The sequence below is a fragment of the Punica granatum genome, chromosome 2 (genome assembly GCF_007655135.1).
Source record: "Punica granatum isolate Tunisia-2019 chromosome 2, ASM765513v2, whole genome shotgun sequence".
NCBI classification, from domain to species: Eukaryota; Viridiplantae; Streptophyta; class Magnoliopsida; order Myrtales; family Lythraceae; genus Punica; species Punica granatum.
Genome location: NC_045128.1, coordinates 14,867,705 through 14,881,994, shown reverse-complemented (window position 1 = coordinate 14,881,994; position 14,290 = coordinate 14,867,705). Strand labels below are relative to the sequence as shown.

The 14,290-nt window shown below is 40.6% G+C and overlaps 2 long non-coding RNA genes across 2 annotated transcripts; both read left to right on the top strand.

Moving 5' to 3' along the window:
- Positions 1-9,241: 9,241 nt before the first annotated feature.
- Positions 9,242-11,119, top strand: LOC116197654. The gene is made up of 2 exons (XR_004155075.1): positions 9,242-9,662; positions 10,689-11,119. It is a non-coding gene; the product is annotated as an uncharacterized LOC116197654 (long non-coding RNA).
- A 1,621-nt stretch (positions 11,120-12,740) lies between these two features.
- On the top strand, positions 12,741-13,733 carry LOC116197626. Its single transcript, XR_004155069.1, has 2 exons — positions 12,741-12,970; positions 13,186-13,733. It is a non-coding gene; the product is annotated as an uncharacterized LOC116197626 (long non-coding RNA).
- The last annotated feature ends 557 nt before the right edge of the window (positions 13,734-14,290 follow it).

The window sequence follows — 14,290 nt, the reverse complement described above, 5'->3', positions numbered from 1 at the left end:
GAGAAACGACTGACCGTATTAAATCTGTAACTGCTTGTAAGAAATTATGGATTATAGATGTGGAAAGCTTTCCTTTTGCTTCTCCCTCTTTCCTTCCGCATCTTGAAAGCTCAACAGCCGTGTGTAGATGCACTTTGCTGAATCTATTCTTACTATCCTTGAGGACCTTGACTTTTGAGTAATCATGTAGCGAATTAAAGAGGATTCATCCGAGTTTAGACATCGAGAGAAAGAATGTGTTTAGTTTTCATGCCTTCAATCTGAAACCAAGAAATTTTACTTTTTGGTTCGATTAAACTTCTAATGTCATTTGGCCCAAGAAAGAAAAAATCTCTTAGGTCCCTATATTTCATATCTTTGTGACCCTAATAGGCTGGTTGGACACCCGAATAGGCCAGGCATGTGGCGGTTACGACATGAAGTTTTGGCTTATTAATAGTATTAGATATGAACAAATTTCACTCGTGATGTAAATTCATTAGCCTTTTCCAAAATTTATTTATCACTAATTTTCGAAATTATTGATAGGTCTAGGTAGGGCCGGCAATATTTGACACGACACGATAACACGACATGGATACGACACGAAGTTAAACGGGTTCGGGTTGAGGTTTTTTGATATTCGGTCTAAACGGGTTCAACCCGTTTAGACACGGTTAATAAACTTGTCTAAACGGATTGAACCCGCATAACCCGATTAGACACGATTAAACCTATTTATTTAGACGTTTAGACGTGTTTAATCGTGTTACTTAATCGTGTAACCCGTTAACCCGTTTATCTAACTGAATTTACCAATATACCCTTCCATTAACCCTAATTTTGAAATTCCTCCTGCGGTTCTTCATTCTTGCCTTCCCGTTCCTGACTTCCTGTTTCTGTACTGTAGTTGTAACCCTAAATTCCTACCCCGTAACCCTTCCTCCTTTGGTTCCGCCTCCAGAGTCCAGGCCCTCCACGGCTCCACCTCTGTCAGCAGAAGAATCCTCCACCGCTCCACCGTCCAAGCGTCCATGATCCGCTTCGCCGTTCTGATCGACCTTGCGACCTCGAACCCCCGCGACCGCTACCCCGTGAACGTCGACTCGAGCCCTCTCTCCGACCTCAGAGCCTCAGACGAAGCAACGTTGGCTCGGTCCTCGACCTCGAACCCGGCTCCACCCCGCGACCTCGGCGCAGCGACCTCGACCCCGCGACCGCGACTGCCACCCCGCGACCCTCAAGCCGTCGACCTCGAGCCTTCTTTAACTGTTCAGAAGTTGCGACAGCACCGAGACTTCAGACGAAGTTGAAGTCGACCTCGACCTCGACCCCGACCTCGACCCCGGCTCAATCGCAGATAGGTGATAACACTGTGTTGGTATGTTGATTTTATTCGTGAGGTAATTGCTAGAGAGAGGATAATTGAGGCGACACACAGTGACACAATTACGATGAGTGGTTCTGGTAATTGATTACGCAACTGTGTATTTGTAAATACCAGATTATATTGAATCTTGCTGAAATGTAGAAATCTCTCTTGCTTGGACCCTTTAGTTGTTCTGGTAATTGATTAATCATTACTTGAAATGTAGAAATTTCTCATGCCTGGACCATTTAGTTGCTCTGGTAATTGATTAATGATTACTTGAAATGCAAAAATATGTTCCATGTGAAGTGATGAAGCAGCGAATGCAGGTTCAAGGTACGACAGCTTCTTGGAGTCCTCTTGCCTTAAAAGATAATGCACCAGTAAAACCTGGTGGGCAAATGTATGGGTATTATACTGGAATGTTTCATGCTGGGCGTTCAATCTGGATGGAACAGGGATTACGAGGATTATTTGCTGGGTATGTGCTGCAATTCGCTATGTTCAGTTTTTTTGGGGGTTAGGTTGCAACCATTGTTGGAGTTATCTCAAGAGAAAAAAAATTAGAGAGAAGTTATATGTAGAGGGAATGTTAACAGACTCATATTTTCCCATTCTCACGATTCATGTTTCGTGTGACTATTTTACTGTTCTGGAAATATGACCATAACAAAAAGTCATCCTTGATGTTAGAAGGAACGGTCACTCTTATCTTGATAAATCTGCTTATGTTGCTCTCTCGCTGTCCTAAGTTGAACTGATTATTGTGTTATCATTTCTCCTTGATCTTCAAAATGACTGATAATTTCCCTTTGATTGCTTTGGTAGATACATGTCCACACTTGCTAGGGATGTGCCTTTTGCTGGTTTGATGGTACTACAACACGCCTTCCATTTCTCATACTTGACTTTGTGCAGTTGCTTTTTCCATAGTATAAGTGTGATTATTGCCTTCTAACTCAAAGAGTAAGGATACATTCAGTTTTAGTGACTGAGAGGTTGATTTATTTTATAATCTTGAGCGAAGAATAATCTTCTTCCATTAAGGTATCGATAAGATTATACACCTAGCTGGTCCTCCATTGGCTCATGAGCCCTCATGCATTTACTTAAATTGTTGCCTTTGGTGGCCTTTGCAGGTCATGTTTTATGAAGCTCTTAAGGACATAACCAGTTATGGAAAGCAGAAGTGGGCACCCAATTCTAATTACAGCATCAGTAGTTCGTTCGAGGGACTCTTATTAGGTGGATTAGCTGGTGGTAAGTTCTGTAAACTTGACTCTGTGACATCGAATGGACTTTCGCTGCATGATCTCCAGATATAACATCCACCAATCAGGAGAGGGGGCAGTCTTTTCAATCAGTTTCTTTTGACATTGTGGCATAATTTCCTTCATCTCGATTCGTGTTGGCTCGTATATGGGGTTCTGGCACCAGCTTGTGGAAGGAGTTGACCAGCATATTAAGATTCAGCTCTGTATTTAGCACTTCTTGGGTAACTTCATTCACCGTGAGCAGCTGAACAATGCTTCCTACTTTGGAAGAATTAATGATATGATGCTATTATAAGTTATTGTGATTTATTTTAAGACTAAACTTACATGTCATGATATTTGTACTTCCTAGATTATGATCCATTTCTATGAATGAAATGAGCATGGTTAACTTTTTAGAAATTTCTGTTCGAAATAAACAGGTCATAATCGTGTTAATGTGTCGAATAAACAGGTCGTGTTAACGTGTCGAATAAACGGGTCGTGTTAACGTGTCCGTGTAATCGAGTTGATCGGATAAACGGGTCGTGTTAACGTGTCGGGTAACCGGTTATAATCGTGTCGTGTAGGAACACGTATCTATTATGACACGTTTCGATAAACAGGTTTAAACGTGTCGTGTCCGGGTTGACACGGATATAAACAGGTCGTGTTCGTGTTTCCAAAACCTGACCCGTTTAATAATCGTGTCGTGTACGGGTTATGACTTTGATGACACGAACCCGATTAGACACGACACGTATAAACACGACACGACACGAATTGCCAGGCCTAGGTCTAGGGATGGAGGCAGGACTGCCTCCACGGCTCCGGCCTTAGATCACGGACAGAGAGGGGCCACTGATCGGCCACCATTGGTTAGGATTGAGGCCATGGTCATCTTCAAGATGGCCACTCAGCCTTCTAGTCCTGTGGGCGGGGATGGCCATCGGAAGACTTTTGCCCTAAAATCCTCGCTAGGTCTCTCCCCCCAACCATTTCTTGGAGGACATGTCGGGAGTATCATACGGTTTATTTTTATTTTCTTTTCCCTTGAATAAGCCCTGAGAATCAAATGGACACATGCCTTGCTTCACCTTGGATATTTCTTTCTTTTCGATTTTTTCCTCCTTCCATATATATAATAGGCTTTGAGAGTTCCAATCGAAACTCTTCCTAAAGTACAAGGTTAAGAAGAAAAAATGAAAATTTGAACGGATTGCCTTCTAGAGAAAGAGAGCGCATAATTCGAGTTTGAATCTTGCCAATGAATTTTTTTTTAATTTTTTGATAACTGATGTAATTTCATTCAATCGAAATATAGGTACGCAGTACAATCACTCATCCAAGTACAAGCTTTCTTAACAAACATTGAAAAACACACATACAGACACTATACTAAATTAAGTCCTCTTGCAGCAAAAGAAGAAGACGGCTTGCTTTCCACGTTTGACATGGACAGTTCTCGTATCCTGATCATGGAGGTAATTTGTTGAATAACTCCTGCAACAGAAGAATTCTGTTACTGAAAGATTCTGCAATTCTCTCCTTCCAGATATAATAAACGTAACAAGTCCAGGCCAATCTTAGAATTATTACATCAAGTTTCCTTCCCCTTAGAGATATTACCCACGTAAATTCAGAATTCCAATCCAAAACTCTCTTAAAAACTTCTGCTTTATAGAGTATGCTCGACCATATAGCTTTTGTAACATGGCATCCAAAGAACAAATGATCCCGTGATTCAGCTTCTAAACCGCAGAATTCACAATTCAATAAAAATAACTGGATTCCCCAACCCTCAAGCCTCTCGTTCATAGCCAAGTGGAATTACCTTTCCCTTTATTTATATTTCTTTTTTTTTTAGTAAACTCATCGGCCTCCTTTGTAGCCGAAAAGAAAGTTAGATCTTTTTTATATCTAAACTAATTAAATGGCTAAGATTCAACATTACAAATCTAATAGAGCTTATATTCATGTATTATTATAACACAAAATTTACTGAAATGTTGAAGAATTACAGTACATTATGAGGGTAAGCCTAGAAGTAACATCAATATCAATAATATTCAGTATTTGTATGAGAGAAAGGGGTCAGTACAATAAAACTACCTGTGACTTGGAATCCGGATACTCTATGATCCATTTTCACAAATAAGTGAGATTTTATGTACAGCTTAATATGCAATTTTTTTTTCATCTCTTAATAAGTCATATGATCTTTTTTTTAGATTGAAAAGAATGGTATGAGTCAATAGAAATTAATGGAATAATATTAAGAGAGACAGAGAAATGTGATTCTTTTTTCAGATTCAATAATACATAATATAATATAATTACAATATTAGGCCCCTTATCTATCTTTTTCGAAAAGACCTCTTATCTTTCCTTAGGTTTATATTTACGAATATGTTATTCTGAATATTTATAAATGCATACTTCATCGAATTAAACATAAAAAAAATTGTACAAATAAAAAAAAAGTGGAACTATAAAATATTCATTCCATATTAGTTACCAAATACAACGTTACGCTCATAATGAAAACTATTTTTTTATTATACAGATACAATAATAATTACTTTCCAATGTAGAATATTCAGAAAAATACACCAGCTAAAAAGAGGAAAAAGTGATCGATAGACAAGAAAATCTCTGTCGGCCACAATAGTGATCTAATTGACATTACATCCACCAGATGGAACATATTTTTTTCAACAAGCTCGAATGGAACAAAAGTAATTAAAGGTAATGTTCTCACGCTAAAGAGAATTAAGGAGGGAAAATACGTCATAAAAATTTATGCCCACATAGAAATATAAATATCGATACTATTTATGTGATGCTTATTTAGACTTAATTTCAAGTGCTCAAAATTTAAGTATTTAATAAATTAGTTCATATTTGAACAATAGTTAATTTTGTTTGATGTATCAATTAGGAGTGGTAGCTGGTTGCAGAGCCGCCGCTATTTCCATGTAGGCGCACAATTTGCATATAAAGAAAGAAAAAACGGGGACGTTACTGCAAAATGCTGGAAAATTTGACCAGCTAAGAGATCTCAAGCTCAATTTTTATCAGTGAAAATAAATGTATCATTTTGTTTGATTTTTCGTAACTTTTTATTAGATTCATAAACTTCCCTTATAATAAAAAAAAGCGCAATTTTTAGGTTAATTACTTAATCATTAAGTGTTTTCCAGTGAACTTATATAGTTCATTAAGTTACGTCAGTTCAACAAAGAAATTACGGTAATATTCTTTGGGTTTCTGAAGTGAAGCAAAATCAAATTAAATAATATAAAAATTTTTGTGTATGTAGACAATGACTAGTAATATGGAGAGTACTAAAGGTATATCTGAGATTTGATATGAGTTGTAAGATTAAGTGATATTTTAACACTCTCCATTAACTATTGACACAACCGACAGGCGAAAAGATGTGCATGATAAAACATCTAAACGATTTGTAAAAGAAAGTATTTCAACAACGTAAAGTTCAAAACGTAAAGATATGTTTGTATTATTAGTTAATACCACGTGGAAGTACGATATATGTGGTCAAAGTTGGATGACTGTTCAAAATAACATTAATTACATACATAACTATGCCTATGAGGTTAGGACAAGTTCGAACGGTTGAAACGGCAAGACTGATGAGGAGTGCAACGGGTTTTCGTTTTCTCTCCTCTCTCCCTTCCACCCTTTTTCTCTTTTAACCTTTCTTACTAGAGTTTTCAGCTCCACCGCTGCTTCTCTGCCATGGATGATGACTCTTCAAATATGACCGTCCCTACTCCTCCAAACACCTCTTCGGCACCTCTACCAGTGTATGATTCCTACTGAGCTAAACTAGTGGGAAGTGTTTGTGACGCCTTCAATAGTGTTTTCTGCCTCGAGAGAGGTCGGATGATGATATTTCTGAAGAAATGGACTCCACAAAAAAGGGTGAAATACGGGTGTTGTTGTCCCGGGAAGAAAAGCAAGATCTGAGGAAACCATGTAGGTCCTCCTCATAGTGAAATTATTTGGGAAAGCTTTGGAGCTCCAGTATTTCAACTAGCGCCCTATCTCTCTTTGGCATCCCTCTGGAAGAATGGACTGTGTAGACTTGGGTTATGAGTTCTTCCTTATCTTCTTCAATATGCGTGAGGACTTTGTGAGAGTAGTCCGAGATGGCCCCTGGTTTGTTGGGAGACAATTCCTCACAATGCGACTTTGGGGGCCCTTCTTCCGACCTTCAAAGGCCACTTTCTCTACTGTTGCTCTCATGGTTGTTAGAATCGCGATTCAAATCGCAGAATCGTACGATTCTACGATCCAAAGGGTGGATAGCGATTCCGATTCCATGGCATGGATCGGAAAGGCAAGATCGTGGCTGAATCGGGTTCAAAATCTCATAATCGTAGAATCGGCCCGATTCTACGATTCTAATTTCAGCCCAACGCTTTTTTTGCCCTCTTCTTCTTCAGTCGACTGACTCTCACTCTTGTTCTTCAGAGTTCAGACTTTTCCCTAACCTCCGATTGCTCCGATTTGATACTGTCTGTTTCGCTAAGAATCGCAAATGTTTTAGTGGGCAATAGCTTTGTAGCTTCCTTGCTGGATTTGAGGTTTGAGGCCTCTCAAATGGAGTGGGTCGATCACAACGGGTGATTCTTGCTTTCGAACAACTCGGCCTTTGCCTTGAGCTTCTACACCGGGGTTGATGTCAAGACTTTCGTGCTCGTGGTGATCCACGTCAACATCTCCAAAGTTGTCTGGATTGCTAACTGGAGCAAACTGATCTCGAACTCCGATATGTTCGTTTTCGGCAATGATGGGAACGTCTACTTGCAGACAGATAGCGGACTTGCTTGGTCCACTGACACGACAGGGAAGAAAGCCAAGGCCATGGTCTTGCAAAATTCGGGGAACTTGGCTTTGAGAGGAGATAAGAGTGAGGGAATTATATGGCAGATGTTTATGTTGCGTTTGGTTTCAAAGTCAGATTTTAAAATTATATTTTGATTTTGAAAAAGAGTGGTATAAATGGGACCCACTCTTTGACTTTGTATGAGTCATTTTGTTTTGTTGTGAAAAAAGAGTGGTATAAATGAGACTCACCATTTGATTTTGTATAAGTTATTTTGTTTTGTTGTGGGTAGAATTAATTTAAAATCCTACTTTGAAACCAAATAAGCCAGCCATCCAACTGATTCTCTCTTACTTAGGCTGGAGTTTACTGAAAGAATGATGCTGAAGAGCTTCCCGAATCGCAATAACCTGTCTGGATATCTTGAGATTAAGTCAGGGGATTTGCTTCTCTATGGTGGATACAAGACCTCACAAATCTATTGGTCAATCACAAGTGATTCCCGGAGGACAAATGCGAGCGTCTCGGGGAAGGTTCACTCTGTTTCCTTGGCATCTAATTCGTGGAACTTTTCTGATCGAAAACAAGGTCTTGCTTTGGCAGTTTAATTTTTTCGAAAGCTCAAATCCAAATTATTTTTGGGCTGCGACTTCGGGCTCCAGAGACAATTCGCGATTTGAATGAACAAGGATTGATCTTTCCTGCTCATGACCGCTCAGGAAAGTATAATATATATATATATATGCTTTTTTTTAATTACATGTAGAATCTTACGATTCAATTCTACAATTCACGATTCCATGACCCTTGATCAATTCTAGATAGAATTACTATTCTGACAACCTTGGTTGCTTTGTGAATTCAACTTCCGGAGCTGCCCATCGAGTTCCACTCCGAGAAGATATTGAGTAAAATTGGTAACAGGATTGCACCTCTGCACTGCATTAACAGCTGCACATTTCTTGGGGAGATGAGTAAATTTGCATGACTCTGTGTTCAGGTTGATCTTACCAGGCCACTACTTCTATCCCTTTGGATTGGTGATTTCTTGCAAACTATCCAATATGAAGGCATCGGCCAGCTCTGTTTCCAATGTGGGATTATTGGTCACACTATGTCTATGTGCTCGGACCTAACACCTCCTCCAGCCTCTAGTGCCCCGTGTGAGGAGGAGGTAAATGTTAGTTCATTGTCGTCGGATGAGCCTAGCCATGGTCCATGGATGTTGGTTCAAAATCACATAAAGAAGTCTAATGGCCCCTTTGCTCGTCCTCTGAATTAGAGAACGCAAAACCGACTACTGTCATCTTAGAGGGGGTCATTGATATGATCCACCCAGCCATCCCCAACTCAAGCTAAGCCACCGATGAACTCATCGCAGCCGTCCTCCTCCGGTAGCAAAGCTCCTCAGCATAAAGGTACTACGGCTAGGTCTCCATCACTGGTCAAAGATAATGGAACGGGGACATGAGTCCGGAAGGGCAGAATCCGATAGAACCTTAGATGGTAATATTCAAACTCTTCCTTGCCGTAGGCGAAGCAGATCACCCATCGTTGTTCGACAAGATTCTTCTGCAAGTGACAACACCCGCCACAGCTCTAGCCCACCGCAATGCCCACAACTTTAGTGTCCCACTCTAAGATCAGCAATTGTTAAGGACAACTCCACCACAAGATTGAAACTTTCCCGGAGCTTCCTTTAGGCTCATTAGGCAACGACCACACAGCCTCTAAGGCAGATTGAAAACATGTCTCTCTCCGTCAAGTCAAGATTGAGGCGCGCGATAGGGGTGGAGACATCCCTTCAAGTCATTCGTCGAAATGAATCGACTATTGCCGGCCCCATCCTCATTAATAATTTTATGACATAAGACAAGACTTATCATGTCGTATCCATGAATGTTACCCATCCCTTTCACATGAATCTCTTGGTGTGGAATTATAGGGGAGCGGGAAATAATAATTTTTGGAGAGACCTGAAGGAACTGGTGGGAACACTCAACCCTGACATCATCCTGCTAAGCAAAACCCGCTTGTCGGGTGAGCCAGCTGCCCAAGTTGCCCGGACTATGTCCTTTAATGGTTTCTTTTCTTGAACAGCCAGGGGTTTCTTTAGAGGAATTTGGCTTCTCTAGCATCCCGATAAGGTCCAAGTGAATCTTTCAGGTTCTTCTGAGCAGGAGATTCAATTCACGCCATTATCCAGGTTCGCCTCTATTCTATTTCCTAGCTACTCTCCGTTGTTTATGCTAGTCCACGTGTTAGGGAGCATAAGGTTCTTCGGGGAAATCTTAAAAAGGTGGCGGAGGGTCTCTCCCTCCCATGGGTTATTCTTGGATATTTTAATGAAATTGTCTCAAAGCATGAGAAAATGGGTGGGCGTGCAGTTCAACTCTTTTAATGAATTTCTTAATGAATGCTCTCTGCCGGATTTTGGTTACTCGGATCCAAAATTTACTTGGTCTAACCTTCATTCACTCGCCTCCCTTATCCAAGAATGACTTAAATCATGTGGTAGCGAACTCTTTCTGGCGGATTTCTTTCCCAAAGGCGATGGTCTCCCACTTTCCGCGCATCCATTCCGACCACTGTCCTTTGCTATTATCCCTGAATCCAGCAAATCAGATTTGCCTTCCTCGTCCTTTCCGCTTCGAACCTGTGTGGCTGTCTCACCATGAATTTCGAGATGTGTTTCCCAAATCTTGGTCTGATGCGGAATTTATTCATAAGAGAGCTATTCATGTCTTCAAATCACAAGTTACTCATTGGAATAAGGAAACTTTTGGGAATATCTTCTATAGAAAATGCCGTTGCTTGGCCCAATTAAAAGGAGTCTAGCGTTGTCTAGAAAACCAGCTAAATCCCTTCTTGATTAAGCTAGAGAAATCTCTCTGAGAGGAATTCTTGTGAATTTTAGCTCAAGATGAAGTTTTCTAGGCCATCGAAACTCGTACAAATTGGATAACTGAAGGGGATCAAAATACTCGATTTTTTCACGTGTCCACTATAGTTCGTAGGAGAAGAAACAAAATTATGGCCCTAAGGAATATGGTTGGAGAGTAGTTCTCGAATCAGCAAATCATCAAAGATATCATCCAGTCCTACTTTTATTCCTTATTTAGTTCTGAGTTCGATGTGTCTACTCGAGAAATTGATCATGGACCTATATGGAGAACGCCAATATCTCTACATAGGCTAACCAGTTTTTTTTTTTTTTTTTTGCTAATCCTAGGTGTTCGGGCTTCACCCGACTAATCCACGAGGCTCCGAGAACCTCTGGTGGCGCATGGAACGAGTAATCACGCCAAATACGTTCTGGTGGCTCCAAGGGGTTTCGAACCCGGAATCGGGTGGATACTTAAGCTCCTCCTTACCATTAGGCCAAACTCCCTGGAGTTCATGGGTTGCCTAGTTAACATAGATAGTTCTTGGCCCAAAGATTCATCGGGTTGTCTTCTCCTTAAAGTCGTCTAAAGCCCCTCGGGCTTGATGCCTTGCACCCATGCTTCTACCAACGATGTTGGGATATCGTTGGTTCCTCAGTCTGCGATGTCGTCTTATGCTTCTTCTCCACCTGTAGCCATCCAAAGGATCTGAACCGTATGCTAATCTCTTTTGTTCCCAAGACTTAGTCTTCTAAAACTATTTCACAATTCCGGCCGATTAACTTGTGTAACTCGATCGATAAAGTGATCTCTACCATCCTAGTCAAGAGACTGCGTCCGTTCCTGCAACAACTCATCTCCCCCTTTCAATGTAGTTTCATCCTAGAAAGACGAGTAGCGAACAATGTGGTAATTTTTCGAGAAATAATTTAATCTTTTCACTTGAAGAAAGGAAAACTTGGGGGGTTCATAATCGAATTGGACCTCAAGAAAGCCTATGATTGCCTCGAATTGTCCTTTATCCGTAAAGTACTCTTCTATTTTGGTTTTCCTATACAATGGATCAACCGAGTTCTTGCTTGTGTCTCCTCTACTACCATCACGATATTATTCAATGGGGAATCTCTTCAACCATTTCAACCTTCTCGAGGTATCCGACAAGGCGATTCCATCGCTCCATATATTTTAATACTTTGTATGGAGTAACTTGCAAATCTGATCGAAGAGGTAGTTGAAGCTCGCAAATGGAAAGGGGTGAGACCTGCAAGAGGATGCTTCCCGATATCCCACCTTCTATTTACGGACGATATTCTCCTTATCAGTACTACTAGTAACTCCTTTTTGCGAGCGGTCCAAGATGTTCTTGATCACTTTTGCAGTGAGTCGGGCATGAAGATTAACCTTAGTAAATCTCAAATTCTCTTTTCCAAAAATTCTTCTAAGGGAGTTCATAGGAAGTTCACTTCAGCACTCAACATCTCGGAATCTCAAGATTTGGGAAGATAATTGGGCTTTCCCATTGCGCCATCTAGCTGTAAAGAAAGGGACTTATTATTTGTGGTCGAATTTGTAATAGGGAAGTTAGCTAGTTAGAAGTCACAAATCTTGTCCATGGTAGCAAGGGCTGCCCTAATCAACTTTGTTATGACATCCATCCCAGCTTACTATATGCATCGATTACTTCCTCTCTAGACAGGCTCAACCGCGATTTTCCTTGGGGATCTTCACCCGAGAAAAAGAAGTTGCATCTAGTTAATTGGGCAGAGGTGACTAAACTAAAGAATTATGGTGGACTAAATGTGCCAAGAAAGGAAATTCGTAATAATGTTATGCCTGGTGGATTTGCATCTAAAGTTGCCTCAGCTTGCTCCTTGGGCTCGTATGATCCAAGACAAGTTCCAAACACATCGATATGCTCAATTATGGAAAGGAACTAATTGACGAGCCTTGAGCATTTGGATGGAGGTGTGGGAAAAGGGAGCTAAATGGATTGGTAGCAATGGTGAAAGGATCAACGTTTGGCATGATGTATGGATTAGGGACACACCTTTGAGGTACTGTATTAGTGATCCTCTACCACTAAATGAAGATCGTTGTCTGGTGAGCTATGTCATCTCCCCTTCTCGTGGGTAGAATTTTGATAAGCTCCCTTTCATCCTTCCTATTAATATCATACATTGCATCCGCGGTCTTCCATTAAGGCTCTTTCACGTTTCTGAAGATGATATAGTATGGGCCCCTTCTCCAAATGGAACTTACACCTCAAAATCTGTTTATCTCTTTGAGTTAGACTGCCTCAAAGCCTGCTCACCCAATGAATGGTCCTGGATCTAGGAGTCACGATATCTGCCTCGAATCCAATACTTTATCTGGCTAGTAGCTTGAGATAGACTTTTCTTTGCCTCGTTGCTAGCCCAACGAGGTCTACCGATAAATCCCACATGTGCAATATGCTCATCGGGCACATAAATAATTGAGCATATCTTGAGAGATTGCTCGAGTGCTCGCTCCTTTTTGCAAAATTTGCTCATTCCTCCTATGAAAAGAGGTTCTTTCTCAGTACCTGTCAAGGAATGGGTTAGATTCAACCTCACTTCCTCTTGACCATCGAATCTAAATATCCCATGAGGTATCATATTCTTCTTTGCCATCTGGAATCTATGGAAGAATAAAAACTCCCTCCTTTTCTCTCAGAAGCCTTTCATGACATCTAGCTGCAGAATTATTTGTCCGTAGTTTGAAAAAGCCATCTCGATCTCTTGGAAAGATTTCAATTTGTTGGACTCCACCCCCATGTGGATTCTACAAACTGAATACTAACGGGGTCTTCTATGGGGAACCCAGGTGTTGCGGGAGCTGGAGGAGGAATTAGGGACTCCAATGGTTCATGGTTTCGAATGGGCAACGTTCTGAGGGCAGCCAACATCGTTGAGATGATGTCACCGGTGTCGGTAAAGGCCGCCCAAGACCTTGTATGGGCAGTGGTCATCAGGACGAGTCATCACCGCTTGAATTTTCTCTCTTGTTTCTTCGAGGTTAAAGTTGGGGACACGGGCAGAGGAGAAGTACCAGAACTTCGAAAGATCGAGGAGTTCAAGAGATAGAGGGAAGAGAAGAGGAAGAAGGAATGTCGTGAAATGGGCCTGTGGAGAAATCTTCCTTTGGGCTCTGCCATTTAAAAAAAAAATTCTTATTTCGGTTGAAGAGCTAATTCGCTCTGAGATGTGGGAAGAAGATGGGGAGCTGGGGAGGTGGGGGCCTTGGGAGAAGACCATGGATGTTGACCTTTCACAGTTTCTTCAATTCACTTTATTCATTTTCCTTTTTCTTTTAGTTTCAATTTTTGGCTGTTTTTCAAGTTAAAAAATAAATTATACAAATTACTTCACCCAGATTATTCACTGACCTCATTTTTCTTTTTTATTAGACTTAGATATATATTTTCATAAATTAGTTAATTATATTTTTAAAACCTGATTTAATCCATAAAATTCCAGTTGAACCTAAAATCTCATGAACCCATGTCTTGACTAATTCGATATCCGGTCCGGTTTAAAACTATGGAATAAGGGTAGATTTGGACATAACCTACATATAATATATAAAGTTCAAAAAGCAGAACCTTGAGAGTTTCATTTGAGAACTCTCAGCTCCTGATTAAATATCGTTAATTGCTCGAATCGATCTATTCGAAATCTCGCAGCTTGTGATTAGACGACTTTTCAGTTGCTCCATTCGACGGACGTTCATTGTATATCGAATTTAGGTTCATGCATATATCTATATAGGCCGATAGATTCATGCATGCATATAGGCTGATATATTCATGCTTGCATGCACCTATATAAATCAACATGCAACACCTCCAATTCCACAAAACATTTGATTTCCCACGACCTCATTCATGAGTAAGTTCCTTGTCCTATGCATCTTCCTGTATATATAAGTT